At 37.0% G+C, this 15,421-nt stretch overlaps 1 long non-coding RNA gene across 3 annotated transcripts in view; it reads left to right on the forward strand.

The window, feature by feature from the left end:
• The window catches only part of LOC130454642 (uncharacterized), a 64,684-nt gene extending 51,165 nt beyond the window's left edge, over positions 1–13,519 (forward strand). For all 3 annotated transcript variants that reach the window (XR_008912428.1, XR_008912429.1, XR_008912430.1), the window contains 3 exons: positions 8,511–8,648; positions 12,484–12,537; positions 13,242–13,519. This is a non-coding gene — a long non-coding RNA (uncharacterized LOC130454642). The remainder of the gene's footprint in view (positions 1–8,510; positions 8,649–12,483; positions 12,538–13,241) is intronic.
• Positions 13,520–15,421: the final 1,902 nt, after the last annotated feature.

Raw genomic sequence — 15,421 nt, forward strand, 5'->3', positions numbered from 1 at the left:
TTTATTACTTCAATAGTTCTTTCACTTTCAATATTATTAATATCTCCCTTAATTTTTAGGATCTCTAGTTTTCATCTGGGGATTTTTAATTTGTGCGCTTTCAAGTTTTTTTATTTGCATATCTAATTCATTGACTTCTGCCCTCCCTAATTTGTTACTATATTAACTCAGGGATATAAATTTCCCCCTGAGTACTGCTTTGGCTGCATCCCATAAATTTTGAAAGGATGTCTCATCATTGTCATCTTCAATGAAAATATTAATTATTTCCATTGATTTTGGGGAATTATATTATTTAATTTCCAATTAATTCTTTATTTGGCTCTCCATGTACCGTTACTAATTATTATTTATATTACATTATGATCTGAAAAGGTTGAATTTATTATTTCTTCTTTTCTGCATTTGTTTGCCATGTTTTTTATGCCCTAGTACATGGTCAGTCTTTGTGAATGTACCATGTGCTGCTGAAAAGAAGTTGCATTCCTTTTTGTCGCTATTTATTTTTCTCCATATAACTATTAACTCTAATTTTTCTAAGATTTCATTCACATCTCTTACCTCTTTCTTATTGAATTTTGATTTGATTTATCTAAATTTGTTGGTGATTGGTTCAGATCTTCCACTAGTATAGTTTTACTATCTTTTTCCTCCTTCAACTCCACTAGTTTCTCCTTTAGAAATTTGGATGCTATACCATTTGGTGCATACATGTTGATTACTGATATTTCCTCATTATCTATTCTGCCTTTTATCAGGATGTAGTTACCTTCCCTATCCCTTTTAATCAGATCTATTTTTACTTTGACTTTGTCAGATATCACGATTGCAACTCCTGCCTTCTTTCTCTTGGTTGAGACCCAATAGGTTTTGCTCCAACCTTTAATTCTAACTTTGTGAGTGTCTACCTGCCCCATATGTGTTTCTTGTAGACAACATATGGTAGGATTTTGGTTTCTAATCCACTCTCCTGTTTTTGTTTTTGTTTTTTTCATTTTATGGGTGAGTTCATCACATTCATGTTCAAAGTTATGACTGCCACTTGTGTATTCCCCAGCATTTTGATATCCTCTCCTAGTTCTGTCCTTTCTTCTTTTGCTATATCCTTTTAAACCAGTGGTTTTCTTTTAATCAGTCCCCCTAATCCCCTCTCTTGACTTGCTTCCCTTTCTGGGCCCTTCCTTTTTGTTCCCTTCTTGTTTTTTGGGGTCTGTTAATTTCCCTCCCCCCTCTCTTTCCCTTCATTTTTGTACTCTCTCCCCCTTACCCCCTAAGTTTTACCTTCTCACTTTCCCTGTAGGATAAGAAACAATTCAAGACCCCAATGAATCTACATGCTCTTCTCTCTCTCAGAATTGATTTCACTGAGAGTAAGGTTTAAGTATTACCTATTAGCACTCTCTCCCTCTCCTTCTTATAAGAGTATTTTTCCCCTCCCCTTCCCATGTGTATCTTTGTGTGATAAAGATTATCCTATTTATTTTATTTCTTCAAGTATCTCTTGTTGCCATCTTTGATTTCCCCTCCCTTTTTCTTTTTTTGTATATCATCTTATAGCACTTATTACCCCAATCTCTACCTGTGAATTATTCTTCTAATTACTGTAATAATGAATATAATTTTTGAGAGTTACAAATAACATTTTCCCCATATATTAATATATATATATAATTTGATCTACTTGTAGCCCATAAAGAAGAAAGTTTGAATAAAAAAATGTTTCCCCCCCTTTTCCCTCTCTTTCTTATTTACCTTTTCATGTTTCTCTTGATCTTTGTGTTTGGATATCAAACTTTCCACTTAGTTCTGGTCTTTTCTTTACAAATACTTGGAAATCTTCTATTTTGTTGAATGCCCATACTTTCCCCTGGAAGTATATAGTCAGTTTTGATGGATAGGTGATCCTTGGTTGAAGACCCAATTCTCTTGCCTTTCTGAATATCATGTTCCATACCTTGTGGTCCTTTAGTGTGGAAGCTGCCAGGTCTTGTGTGATCCTGATTGGTGATCCTTGGTATCTGAATTGTCTCCTCTTGGCTTCTCGTGGAATGTTCTCCTTAGCTTGAAAGCTCTTGAATTTGGCAATTACATTCCTGGGAATTGTCTTTTGAGGATTTAGTGTAGAGGGTGTTCTATGAACTCTTTTAATGTCTATTTTTCCCCCTTGTGCAAGAACATCAGAGCAGTTTTCTTGGATAATCTCTTGTAGTATGATGTCAAGATTTCTGTTTACTTCTGGCTTTTCAGATAGACCAATGATTCTCAAATTGTCTCTTTGTGATCTGTTTTCCTGATCCATCATCTTGTCAGTGAGATATTTTATTTTTTCTTCTATTTTGTCAGTCTTTTGATTTTGCTTTATTAATTCTTGCTGTTTTGCAAGATCATTGGCTTCCAATTGCCTAATTCTGGTCTTTAAAGACTAGTTTTCTTTTTTGGTTTGGCCTGTCCTGCTTTTTGTGGCTTCCAGCTGTTTCTCCAATTGGGAGTTCTTGTCCTTTAAACTGTTATTTTCTTTTTGAACTATTTCCCTCTTTTCTTGCCAGAAGCCTTTCATCTTTTTATAAGCTCCAATTTAAATTCTTCAAGAGCTTGTGAACAGTTTCCATTTTTTTGGAAGGTTTTTGTGCATTTATTTGTATTTCCTCTTCTATTTCCTCTGCAGCCTGGATTTTTTCTCTGTAAAAATTATCCAGGGTCAACCCCTTCTTGTTTTTCTTGGTGTTGGGAAGTTATTGTTCCTGGACACTGTTTGCCATCACTATGGTGGTTTTTCCTTCCATGTCCAGTCAGAAATCTGAGTGAGATGGGCAGGCTCTCTGTGTATGGAGCTAAGAAGCAAGGATTTTGCCTGAGGCCAGCTCTCAGATCTCTGCAGCTTCTACTGTTTGCTGCCCTTCTCTGTGCTCTCTGCCTGCAGGTGCCCACAATCTGTGCTCTTCAGCCTACTGGGGTTTCAGGTCTAGCTGCTCTCAGGGGTAGGTCTTTGGTGGTCTTTGTCAACTACCTAGGACCTAGAGGTGCCTCTTGCTCACTCACTGATTCTAGTGTGTGCTGGCTCTGACTCTGGCTCTGTAGGTAGGGTGGGGGAGGGTAGATCAGCTTGCATTTTAGTGGAAGCTTTTTCGCCCACTTATAGTGTGGAAATGCCCAAATCCCACATACCTTCAATGCTATGACCTACTGTAGACTCTCTTCAATTAATTTGAATTTTTTTTGGTCTTTTGAAGTAGTCTATATTGGTAGGTGCTGAGGAGAAGAGCCTTGCATCTAGACTGCCACCATGTTCACCCGCAAGTATCATCCCCATTACCTTTTAATTCTTACTTTATCCACTTTTCAAAAAATCTCTTCCTGTTTCCCCAACTGTGTCCTCCTCCTTCCTTTTTTTAAACCCTTTCCCTCCGTCTTGGAGTCAATACTGTGTATTGGATCCAAGGCAAAAGAGTTGTAAGGGCTAGGCAATGGGGGTTAAGTGACTTGCCCAGGGTCACACAGCTAGGAAGTGTCTGAGACCAGATTTGAACTAGGACCTACAGTCTCTAGGCCTGGCTCTCAATCCACTGAGCCACCCAGCTGCTCCCACTCCTACTTCTTGATAAGAGTTTGATTCTAAAAATCTCTCTTCTATATTGTCCCAAGAGTCCTTCCCTTATCCCCTCACCTTGCTCCCCTACCTTTTAATATGTACTCCTCTCTAGGTATCCCTTTAGTTATCCACTTGTCCTCTTTTCTCTTAACTCATTCTTCCTTCTCTTATTCCCTCAGTTCCCCAAAGTCCCTCTCTTATCCTATCCCCCTTTCCCCTGTTTCTCTGTATAGTAAGAAGTTTTTATCCTTCTAATTATGTATGTTGTTCTCTTTATCCTAGGTCTGATTAGAGTTGGGTTCTATTATTCCAGCCCTCCACCCCCAATTCCCCTTAACTGTGGCAATTCCTCAATTCATTTCTCCTCTATAAGAGATAGTCATTCCACCCTACCTCCTTCTGGTCTATTCTGCTCCCATGTTGCCCCATTCCATTTCATTTACCATGATCTCGAGTCATCCATCAATGTATACCCTTCAAAACACTCAGGCTATGATGCCATTTCCAGAGGCCATAGATGACATTTTCCCATATAGGAATCAACCTCTTTGACCTTTTGGGTTGCATATGTTTGTCTTTCTTTACCTTTTTATGTTTCGAATAGATCAAGTTTTCTATTTATTTCTGGGTATTTTACCAGGAATAGTTGAAAGTCCTTTAGTTTGTTAAATATCCTTTTTTTTGGTAATTATGCTCATCTTTGCTGGATATGTTATTCTTGGTTGCAAGCCTAAATTTTTTGCTCTATGTAATGTTCTGTTCCTTGTCCTGGGTCCTTTTAATGTTCTGGCTGCTAAGTCTTGTAAAGATTAAAATTAAAGTTATAAAATCTTCATTTATACAGTCTTATGTTATTGTGACTATAGCTCCACAGTATTTAAATTGGTTTTTTTCCTTGTTGTTTGTAGTATTTTCTCCTTAATCCAGGAGCCACAGAACTTAGCAATGATGTCCCTGTGCATTTTCATTTTTAGATCTCTTTGAGATGGTGATCATTGGGTTCTTTTAATTTCTATTTTACCCTCTGATTCCAGAGTTTCTGGGAAGTTTTTCTTGTTTTGTTTTGTTTTTGGAGTATGGTGTCTAAACTCTTTTTTCAATGATTACTTTCTAAGAATCCAACTACTCTTATATCGCCTCTCCTTGATCTATTTTCCAGATCAGTTATTTTATGATGATATTTCATGTTATTTTCCTTTATTTCATTATTTTGATTTTGCTTTATTATTTTTTTGTTGTCTTAGGAAATTATTAGTTTCTTGTCCAGTTCTAGGTCTTAATACATTATTTCCTCCATGAGTTTCTGGATCCCTCTTTCCATTTGGGTGATCTTTCTTTCATAATTTCCTTGATTTTCTCACATTGCTCTTAATTTTTTTTTCTATTTTTATCTTATCCTCTATTATTTTCTTTCTAGGGTCTTTTTAAGCTCTTCTCAAAGCTCTTTTTTGAGTTTGTGGTAATTTGTTGTTTCTTTGTTGTTTTTGAAGTAGGTGTTTTTATTTCACTGTCCTCTGAGTTTAAGCCAAGATCTTCTCTGATCCCGTAGTAGCTACCCATAGTTGGGTGTTTTCTCCTTTGCTTGCTAATTATTTATTTTTTAAAAACTTTAGTGGCCAGACCAATAGACTTAATTATTGACTTTTTTGTTGGAGTCCCAGGGTTCCTAATGTTTTAGATATGTTACCTCAGGTTTCAGGATTTGTGTGTGTGTGTTTATTTTTGGTGGTCTTATTTAGTTTTTTTTCTTCAATTTTTATAGTCCAGGGTTGGATGTACTCCCAGTCTTCTACTCAAAGCCCAGACCGTGATTAACTTCAGGTGCTCCAACCAGAGGCACTTGGGCAGTTCTGCCACAGCAACTGTGAACAGATGGTTTACTTCCCCCAGAGGCAGCAGCTAGGGACTGTATTCTCCTGGGAGTGACCACAGTTGATGGTGCTCCAATCCCTCAGCAACCACACTAAACAGTGTGTGCTCCTTCCTCACTCCTCTTCTACTGCTGTATCTTGGGAAAGAGCAAGTGTCTAGTCTGCATTCCTCAGACCTTTAATGTCCCTTGTTTCTTAGCAACAAAGTTTGAGTTTCTGCCCTTAGGACCTGCACCTATAGACTCTGTGGTGTCCACTTCTTCAAGTCTTAGCTATGGGCCAGAACACATTCCTCAAAACAGCCTTCTGAGGCTGCCATTGTGAGTATGTTCATTCCCATTATACAAATAAGAAAACTAAACTTCAGAAGAGTTTAATGACCTCCTCATTGCTACCCCATCATTGCAAGTAATAGAGCTTTGTTTAACTCGAGCCTCAGCTAACTGCAAGTGCAAGCATTTGTTCTATTATATGGTCATAACTAGAATGATTTCCTTATAAGACACATTTTGGATGGGCAAATAGTTTTTGTCAATCCACTTGATTCATGAAGGAAATTTTGTCCAAAGCAACATTGAATGTTTGCCTTCAAAATCTGTATTTGCATGCAATTAACCAATTTAATAATCTTGAAAATGGGTCAGAGGCCATCATGGAAACCCTTGACTCATAATAACAATCAGGATTTCATCATCTAGGTCTATTTAGATGTGTACATGTTGTTTCAACTAACTAAATATAAGCTCCTGGAAGGCAGCTTCATTTTGTTCTTTGTATTCCCAGAACCCAATCCAGAGCCTGAACCATAGCAGATGTTTAAGAAATGCTTCATGAGTGGTTGATTAATGCATGCATAGTTCTATAAATGACAGCTTCCTTGAGTAATTAACAACTGGTGCTTGAGCGTGCCATCTGGCATATTTTGTTTTTTGACAAAAAGTATCCTCTAATTTTTTCAAATAACAAGGATGTACTTTCTCTGTTTCCCCTACAAATTGAACAATTGAGCAAAATCCTTGGGAAAAATATGTATAGTCAAACAAAACAGATTCCCACATTGGTCACATCCAATGGCCAACTAGAATCCTGGTTGGTCATTTTGATGATCAGTTTCCCACCCCCTCTTTATAAAGAAGAGAATAATGATAAAGAAATGTGACCACCAGGTGCTCTGTTGTTCATCTTTATTTTCTTGACTTGAGAGTAAGTTGGATTTAAGTGAGGCAGAGTTTCACTTTCATCTACCTTACTCTTTCTTCCAGAGTCATCAAATCCAGTGGCAAAACAAAAGTCAGGATACTGGGCAATGGCCCAGGTTGACATGGATGACCTTAGCATCTTCAATGTCTGACCCATCTCTAATCACTCCATAGCACATCTTTCAGCCACTTTCACTGTTTCCATCTGCCCATTCTACCAGGAAATCTTCATATGCTTGGACTACAGGTCCCCTTAACTCACTTATGGGTTTGAGGCTTTTTGGTTACTCTCTACCTAGTTTAGCCTGTTTGCCAAGAAGGTTTTACTGGTGTATGGCCACTGTGAATGTTATGGCTTCTTGAAGCCACAGATGATAGGTGAAAAGATGGATAAATATCTTATAAATTTACAAGATGTGTTAGTCCTCCCTAAATACCTCATATACCAGCAGGTGCTCTAGTTTCAATCTAATGTACATCTGCTCTCCTGCCTCTCTTCTCTTTCCCATACTCAGAGCTCAGTCATAGGTTCTTATCCTTTTTAAACTTCTACTCACAATTCACCCTTTTTTTTGTTTGTTTAGTTTTTGTTTAGGACAGATCTTCCTCTTAATCTTCTTTCCTGATCCTTTTCTCCTTTGCCATCTTATTCTCCTGTTGAATGAAACACATTGCTTTATTAAAATCTGTGAATATTCTGCCCATCTTTGATCAATTCAAATGAAAGTGAGCTTCTAACATTCCTTGCTGCACACATCTTTTCTTCCTCCTCATTTCCAGCTGACATTGGCCATATCAGCAACACAGTGGGAAGGAAGTCCACACTTCTCTTGCTCATTTCCAAACTCAGTTTAGAAACTTACAAAAAACTCTGACAACGATGGTGTAAATCAGGCTTCACTCTGAAGTAGATCATTTTAGGAGCATGAAAGCTTACAGGTCCCCTGTCTGAATTGTTTCTGAGATCCTGGAATAATACAACACTCAGTGCATTGAGAAAACAGTAACAGGACCCAAAAGGCCACAAAATAAGATCAAGCACTCTCCAGAGATCCCCTTTGCAGAGCCTGGATTCAACATGAAGTCCAAAGTCACAGAGGAAGGTTGGAAGAATGAACAAACACACAAAGGAAAACACAGCTTTGGCACAAATTCAACTGGAATTCCTAGAAGAGATGAAGCAAGAATTTTTAGAAGTGGTAATAAAAATAATTTTATAAATGAAATTATAGTCCTAGAGTATACAATTCAACTATAAATGAGAGTGCTAATGGGAAAACTGAAAAAAGAAATGAAAGTTATGGAAGAAAGAATTGGAAAGCAAATCAGTAGTGAATCTGGGCTGCAAAAATGACTTACTATGATTTTTATCTTAGATTTCCCAATCAGAACTCAGTCCTGTGAATTTTTGAGACTTTGTAGAATACTTGTGAAGGACAGCATCGTTGTACTTTTTGGCTATTTTGTCATATTGACTGGACTCCAATCTGGTGTTTTGTCACTAAGCACAGCTCCATCACCATCAGGCTAAGCATTAGGGCAAGCAGATGTGGTTTATCTTCATCACAACGAAGGAGAATAGACTCAAAAGTCAATAGCAGATGGAAATTCCAGAAGGCAACCCCATGCTATATAGTTCAGTGTTACAAAAGATCTTTACCAGTAAGACATGACATAGCTGCTTTATTTAGGGTTTCTGTTTCTAGGAGAAAAACAGGGAGGGGGAAGCACAATTGCTATTCAGAAAGAAATTGCAATAATAACAAAATATCACCATAAATAACATCATTGGTTGTGACAGAATTAATAATTATACTAATCACAGTTGTCCTATTTATTCCTTCATGCAAGGAAAAGTACTGAATTTCACACTTCCATCCCAGCCGTTATTTGTTGACAAGAAGTGGAAATTGTTTTTGTCCCATCTTCCTGTATTCTTTCCACAATCTTCCAGTTCTCTCCTGATTGTGCTAAGTTCCTCTAATTCAGGTAAGTTGAGCCATTTTCAACTTCTTTGTCTGACTCAGATAAGCAATTTCTCACAAGTTACAGTGATGTTACACATTTGATGGTAGATCATTGCTGTGATCTTTGTTTTACACTTTTAATATATTATACATGATAACATTCCCCTTTATTCATTATGCGTGCTGCCCTTGAGCCAAACCAGGAGGTGGACATTTGTTGGATAGTCTTTCCAGCATTCTAATAATCTTTCTCCAATATAGAATTTCCTCGGGGACAAGGACATTCACTTTGGACTTTGTAACCCTAGCATTGAGCAAAGAGCCTGGCACATAGGAAATACTTAATACATATTTGCTGATTCATAACAGCAGGAGATCAAGATCAATCATATGACCTACAGATCTTTGAAAAAATTAGAAAAAATATTCCTATAGAGGATTAAATGATTTGAGGATGCAGATGAGAAAGTGAGAGGAGGAAAGTATTCAGCACCCCAGAAGAGATAGGATTTGTGAGACTGTTTTTTTTCCCCTCCATAAGTTTAACTAAGATGATTTTTTTCAGTTTACACAGTATCAATAAAATTTTGTGTATCTGAAATATATAGATGACTTACTTAAATGCCTTCCCCAAAATATATGTGTAAATGCCTCAGTTTAATAAGTTGATATACCTAAAGTAATTTACCAGGAACGAGCCTTTCGGGACTGAGTTATGTTAGTCCTCAGATAACAGACACCCAGTTTATTACTGGACCTGTACTTGAAGCATTTCCAGACGATGGCAAGATTTTTTTTCTTTGTTGGAAGCATCCTTCCAAACCACCACTTCCATACCATAATGAAGCATTAGAAGAAAGGTTAAATTGAATATACAGGGATATATTTGGTAAAATTATGTCAAGTAACTTTCCAATATATGTTGACTTACTACTTAATATCATGAAGCCATGAGATACTAAACTTTTTACTCCACAAGCTAGTTTGAAATTTGAAACTTTAAAAATTATTGTTCTCATTTAATTCTTGATAAATAATGTTGCTGAATATATGAATACCTGTGATGCATTTCTACCAAGCCCCCCAAAATAAAGATAAATCTCATGAAAATCACCCTAACGTAGAAATTGACTATTGAGGTTTACTTTTTAAAATTTCCCTTATTTGTTTCCGTCAATGACACATTGATGTCACAGCTAGTTTCATTTGTTTGGAAAATCCCAGGTTCGAGAAAACTAGAGAGGCATTTTACCTATTGTGAGTCTAGGCCAAGGAATTTGGTCCTTGAGACCTCGTGATTTCCAGACAGAGACCACTTCTGAAGATGATCACACAGAACCTTCTCCAAACTGGCCATGTACATTGACCCTTTCACTAGCCTCTTTGTGTAAACAGCCCTTTGGGGGCAGCGACTATAGAAGTCAGTCAGGTAAGTATTTATTTTATCATAGCTTACCCCTGCTTTCCATCTGTTCTCAGACTTGCTTATCTAAGGATGGCAATGTTTATTCTTGGAAGTGTTTGTGTACCGTGTATGTTTAGTGGTGTCAGGATCAGTCCATAAAACTTCCATCGGCCTAACAAAGCAGAAACATTTACCAGATTCATCATGAGTAACTAATAAATTAATGTAGGTGAAAGGAGCAGTTAATTAGTTCTGATCTTCACAGTGAGGATCATTAGAGTTTAATGAGAATTAATAATTTCATAAGAAATGGAAATATATTGCCCCGAGTCAAACAGGATATAAGCACAGTATTACAAATAGCTATTTAAAATTAATGCAGTGACATTTTCACATATTGTTAGATGATCTATAATGTTTTTATGTTGTACCTGTAGGTACAATAGAATGTGTACTTGGGTCATATCATTTCACTATAAATTATTATAGCTCTCCAGTCTTTAGATTTTCAAGGTCCTACTCTCTGGCTGCGAAAATGCTGACACAGTCTTCACGCTACTTTCTAAGGAAACCCCTATAGTAGAGTAGTTTTCTTTAAAACATGGGAACAAAGAATTGTAAAGTGATTTTTTCTAGAAAAGGAAATTTTATATGCTGACTCTTTATCTAAAATAAAAATATATATGAATTAACTCTAGAGGTAGTGGTTATAGTAGAGAGCAGTCTTCAGAGGCACGTTTTTTTTTCCCTTTTATCTTTCTTTATAACTATACCATTTAGCACGGTGCCTGGCATATTTGTTGTTCAGTATTTTTAGTCCTCTCCCAGGCTTCGTGACCCCATTTGGGGTTTTCTTGGCAAAGATGCCAGAGAGTTTGCCATTTCCTTCTCTAGCTCATTTGACAGATAAGGCCACTGAGGCAAACAGGGTTAAGTGAGTCATTTACAGTTAGTATCTAAGGCCAGATTTGGAATGAGGAAGGTGACTCTTTCTGCCTGCAAACCCACCGCTCCATCTACTTCGCCACCTAGCTGCCTGACACATTGCAGTCGCCTTCATAAATAGTGATTGATTTTTTATTGACTTACAAAGTTAGGTTCAAACTTGGCCTTTGATACATACTGGATATGCGGTCTTGGGCAAAGTATGGAGCATTCTTGGGGCTCCGGGCACCTTCCAAGCCTCCCAGCGGCCCAAGAGTTGTGGATCTGCACAAACAGAAAAGCTTTTCCCAACAAGAGTAACTGAGATGGATGAAAAGCATGAACAAAAAAGCACTTAATAAGGGCGTAGTATTATAGGAGGCTGAATATCAAGCACTGTGCTACGCACCTTCGATGGGACGGCACTGCATTTGTGAGGCTGGGCAGATAGAAGATCAGGCTTAGGTTGGTTCTAGAAAGAAACAAAAAATTGACAGAGATGGAGTTGTGGAAGGAACAAATTTTTGACGTGGAACAGAGAAGGGAAACCATCAGTGCAAAGGTCTGGAGATGGGAAAATGGAGCCCTGTGTGAAGCCAGCAATTAGTCTACTGTGGCTGGGTTGTAAAATAATATATAAGAAAACGAAAGAGATAGGAAGGGGCCAGGTGGCAAAGTGCTTTAAATGCCAAGCAGAATAGTTTATATTTGATCCTACAAGTCAGAAGGAACTCCTGGCATTTATTAAGGGACTGAAACAGTCAGACATTTACTTGGGAAAACCACTTTGGGGGCTGTGTGGAAGATGGACTGGACTGGGGAGAAGCAGGGCAAGAAGAAGAAAGAGGAGACTACTCAGTGGTCCAGAGAAGAAATTAAGGACCTGAACTAGGGTTGTAGCTATTATGAGTATAGACAACAAATTAGGAAAGTAGAAGCAAGATTTTGTAAACTGATGGATGTATGAGGTGATTGAACATGAGCTGCTGAGGAGAGCATCAAGATTATGGACATGGGTGACCAAAATTGTGGTGGCATCCTCAAGAGTAATAGGTACAGGGCATCTAGGTAGCTTAGTGAAGAGAGGCAAGCCTAGAGATGGGAGGTCCTGGGTTCAAATTCAGCCTCAGACACTTCCTAGTTGTAACCCTGGGCAAGTCACTTATCCCTAATTGCCCATCCCTTACCACTCTTCTGCCTTGGAATGGATGCCTAGTATCAATTTTAAGATAGAAGGTTTGGGTTAAAAAAGAGCAATAAGGAATTTCAGAATAGGCATGGAGTTCTTTTTGGTGGAGGGAGATATCATGGGCCTGAATTTTCTTTCAAAACAATAGAATGCTGATTGGGCTTATATTAGTTGGGTATCTGTTAAGAAATCTTTTTGACAATTAAATAAAAAGTTATTTTAAATTTAAAGTCATACTAAAACTTTTCTTAGTTCTATAGCTATTTCTATGAATTGCATAACAAATGACTATAATATGTCAAAATATGTTTTAATTTAATTTATCTCAAAATTCTCCAGGGGTCAAGAATGACAGGCTGTAATAACCCGCAAAGTCACTTTCCAGTATGTCAAGTAGGTAGCAAGATTTTCCATCAGGGATTAAATGTTGGAGTTAAGCATGGGCAGAAAGGGATGGAAAGTACTTGATTTTTGTGAGCCCAGGAATTGAACCATTGCCTCAGAGAGTGGGAAATCATGCTTTTTTTGGAGATGAAATAATTTATGACAACTTTTCTCCTAAAAATGTTGCCATATTTTATATGGTGTGGGTATAAAGAGAGGATACAATTCTGAGAGATAAACAGGTACACACACACACACACACACACACACACACACACACACACAATCTTTTCCAAACAAGCTAATGAAAACTGTTTAATTTGAATGTATTTACACTCCATACACTAGGGTTGTTATCAACTTCCAAAAGCAGAAAATGACATTTCTTAAATTTAATGCATTGAGGAATACTTGGAACAATCAGATTTTTTCCTTTGCAATGCATTTTATAAATATGATGTATTCATCTATTCCAACATTTCACCAACCCCTTAAAATTTTTCATAGCCACATTTCATTTCACCTTATTTATATTATCTTTTTCTCATGAGTCTAATGGTTTTTAAAAAATATTTAACAGCTCTGTTTATAACATAGTCTTTAAAATATGCTTCAAATTATTTCATTCTTATCTTCTTACCACAAGAGGAGTAATCTTTGGTTTGTTATTTAATCTTATCCATAAAGGCTAAAATGATTCTCTGTTTATTCAGTCAGACTTTTCTGCCCTATTGGTGCAAAAAGAAGACCTGAGTATTCCTGAAATTCTTACCGGATGCACTCTCTCACTCCTCTGAATTACAAGTACAGGGATAGAAGTTTAAATTCACCTTAGCTGAAATTGAAATATCCAGGAAACTTTAGGATGTATTACCCTCCATCATTCCAAACTTTGGTCTCAGCAAATAATGCACAAAATCAATTGCCACATTGAGTTAGTATTTTAATTTGATTTTGGCACAAAATAAAATAAAGTTCAGTTTTTAAATCATTTTCTTATGCTACCATTCAAATGAACAATACCAAAATACTCAAAATAAAGCCTGACTTAGCATTAACTATGAAACTGGGCCAAGGGAGTTCCCCTAAGGGTAAAGAAGTGATTGTTATCTGCACTCTTGGGAAGAGGATGACATTGCTCTGTATTATTCCACTGCTAGTACTACATCATGGCAGGGCTATTACGCTTTGAATTAAAATTCTACTAACATGCTTTATTTTTAAGGGTTTACAAATCAAATGTTTATAAAAATTTATCTAGACAGAAAATCTGGATTAAGAGACCTCAATGCCATGGCAAAAAATGTCCTTGCCTCCCTCCCAGTCTAAAACTACAACAATGATTTTAAATAAAATTCAAAAATAGCTTCAATGTGAGATTTGGAAACCATTACCCTATCATGCAGTATAATTATGTTTGGCATTTGAGGGGGAAATAAAATGAAAAATTATCAAGCTTTACATTTTGCTGTAAAAAATTCGGTAAAATGTAAATTGCATTTTTTTTCAAGTTGATCGACATGGAAGGTTTATCTTTCTTGAGGTCAATGATATGTGAACTGAGAAAGATTTGCACAAGAGACTGAAATGACGGCAAGAAGCATTTCTAGTCAGTCAAGTTGTAAAGCCAATTAAAAAAATCCCTAGATATAGATTTATGTGATTGACAGGATATATAAAATGTGTTTTCAAAACGAATACAAGTATTAATGCACGTATTTTGCTAGTAGTCTAGCAGATAAATTAGATTCCTCTAATGAGACTAACCTGGGTAAATAGCATCTTTAAAAGGCTTAGTTATTTACTGATCATTGGGGGGTAGACAGCATATATTTCATAATACCCAATGAGCATCATTAGCTTAATAATGAAGGAGTGACGGGTGTCCCCTGCTTTGGCAATAGTGATATATGGAATGCTAAGACTAGTGGTTAAGTAATGGAACCCTCAGGGGTTAGGAGCTCTCAGTAACTGGCTCTAGCACTAACTTGCTATGGAACCTTGGGCAAGGTAAGTGATTTCACTTAACCTCTGAGTGCCTAATTTTTATCATTTTAAAAATAGGGGTAATAATGTTAACCTGCATCCCAGACTATTATACATGATCTTAAAGTGCTGTGTAAATGTAAGGTGTTATAGAAAGACTATCAGAAGGGGGTAGACTGAATTCGTGTAGCTCCTCATCCCCATTGTGATGAAAACCTAAAGTGGGATGGATAATAGCAGCCATTACTTTGTGATAGAATGATGGTTCTGAGTAGCTTACTTCCTAGTATTTTCTACTAAAGGAAAAACTGTATTCCAATTAAATGGAAGTGTTAGGAGAGAAATGAGAAGTTACACGGGGGCTGAGGCTTGATGGGGATGTGCTCAGAAGCAGATTTACCTATATAATGGAATATGCTTAGGTTGGGTAACATGTCTTGCCTCTGCAGATAATTCAGAACCTGGTAAACAAAGGCAATTTTTCTGCCATTCAAGAAATGCCACCACCACCCACCCCCATAGAAGATGGCTGTATATGATATAGAAGTATGCTCACTTTATACCGAAAGGGAAGTAGGGAATGTTTAGAGGGAAAACATGCAGAATAAATGAACATTTTAAATGAATTTCTACAGAGTGTTAAAATGAAGGCACAGTCCTCTTTTTCATAGGAATTTGAATATTCAAAGCAGAAAAGGCAATTGTTGAAACTGTGAGACTCTTAAATAAATGTTATGATATAAATTATTGACTAAAATGGACTTTGTGCAAGTCGTAGGAAGCTGTGGTTTTGTTATAGTTCAATCATTTCCATTTCTGTGTAGCATTTCATTGTAAACAAAGGAAGAAACAGTGACATTTTTGGTCTCAGAAGTTGCTGAATTTCATTATTGTGAAGAGGAAAGAA

The sequence above is a fragment of the Monodelphis domestica genome, chromosome 5 (genome assembly GCF_027887165.1).
Source record: "Monodelphis domestica isolate mMonDom1 chromosome 5, mMonDom1.pri, whole genome shotgun sequence".
In the NCBI taxonomy this organism is placed as follows: domain Eukaryota; kingdom Metazoa; phylum Chordata; class Mammalia; order Didelphimorphia; family Didelphidae; genus Monodelphis; species Monodelphis domestica.